Source organism: Salmo salar, chromosome ssa09, assembly GCF_905237065.1.
Source record: "Salmo salar chromosome ssa09, Ssal_v3.1, whole genome shotgun sequence".
Taxonomy (NCBI): domain Eukaryota; kingdom Metazoa; phylum Chordata; class Actinopteri; order Salmoniformes; family Salmonidae; genus Salmo; species Salmo salar.
The window spans coordinates 53495975-53497545 of record NC_059450.1 but is presented as its reverse complement, the minus strand read 5'-3'; positions in this window follow the sequence as shown (position 1 = coordinate 53497545).

Genomic DNA, 1571 nt, shown 5'->3' with positions numbered 1-1571 from the left:
CTTGCTCCTACCCATCTTTCCGATTTGGTCCTGCCGTACATACCTACACGTACGCTACGGACACAAGACGCAGGCCTCCTAATTGTCCCTAGAATTTCTAAGCAAACAGCTGGAGGCAGGGCCTTCTCTTATAGAGCTCCATTTTTATGGAATGGTCTGCCTACCCATGTGAGAGACGCAGACTCGGTCTCAACCTTTAAGTCTTTACTGAAGACTCATCTCTTCAGTAGGTCCTATGATTAAGTGTAGTCTGGCGCAGGAGTGTGAAGGTGAACGGAAAGGCTCTGGAGCAACGAACCGCCCTTGCTGTCTCTGCCTGGCCGGTTTTCCTCTCTCCACTGGGGTTCTCTGCCTCTAACCTTATTACAGGGGCTGAGTCACTGCCTTACTGGTGTTCCTCCATGCCGTCCCTAGGAGGGGTTCGTCACTTGAGTGGGTTGAGTCACTGACGTGGTCTTCCTGTCTGGGTTGGCGCCCCCCTTGGGTTGTGCCGTGGCGGAGATCTTTGTGGGTTATACTCGGCCTTGTCTCAGGATGGTAAGTTGGTGGTTGAAGTGATCCCTCTAGTGGTGTGGGGGCTGTGCTTTGGCAAAGTGGGTGGGGTTATATCCTGCATGTTTGGCCCTGTCCGGGGGTATCATCGGATGGGGCCACAGTGTCTCCTGACCCCTCCTGTCTCAGCCTCCAGTATTTATGCTGCAGTAGTTTATGTGTCGGGGGGCTAGGGTCAGTCTGTTATATCTGGAGTATTTCTCCTGTCTTATCCGGTGTCCTGTGTAAATTTAAGTATGCTCTCTCTAATTCTCTTTCTTTCTTTCTTTCTTTCTTTCTTTCTTTCTTTCTTTCTCTCTCTCGGGGGACCTGAGCCCTAGGACCATGCCTCAGGACTACCTGGCATGATGACTCCTTGCTGTCCCCAGTCCACCTGGCCGTGCTGCTGCTCCAGTTTCAACTGTTCTGCCTGCGGCTATGGAACCCTGACCTGTTCACCGGACGTGCTACCTGTCCCAGACCTGCTGTTTTTAACTCTGTAGAGACAGCAGGAGCGGTAGAGATACTCTCAATGATTGGCTATGAAAAGCAAACTGACATTTACTCTTGCGGTGCTGACTTGTTGCACCCTCGACAACTACTGTGATTATTATTATTTGACCATGCTGGTCATCTATGAACATTTGAACGTCTTGGCCATGTGCTGTTATAATCTCCACCCTGCACAGCCAGAAGAGGACTGGCCACACTTCATAGCCTGGTTCCTCTCTAGGTTTCTTCCTAGGTTTTGGCCTTTCTAGGGAGTTTTTCCTAGCCACCGTGCTTCTACACCTGCATTGTTTGCTATTTGGGGTTTTAGGCTGGGTTTCTGTACAGCACTTTGAGATATCAGCTGATGTGAGAAGGGCTAAATAAACACATTTGATTTAGTGTGTGTTTACAGTACCTCTTAGATATTGTGATCTCCCTGTAGTGCTTTTGTATGTATGATTGCTGTAAGAAGAGTTTGTTAACATGTTCTAAATGTAATGGGCATATTAGCTCCCTGCTAATTACAGAGTTGTTTTTCTACAGCCATA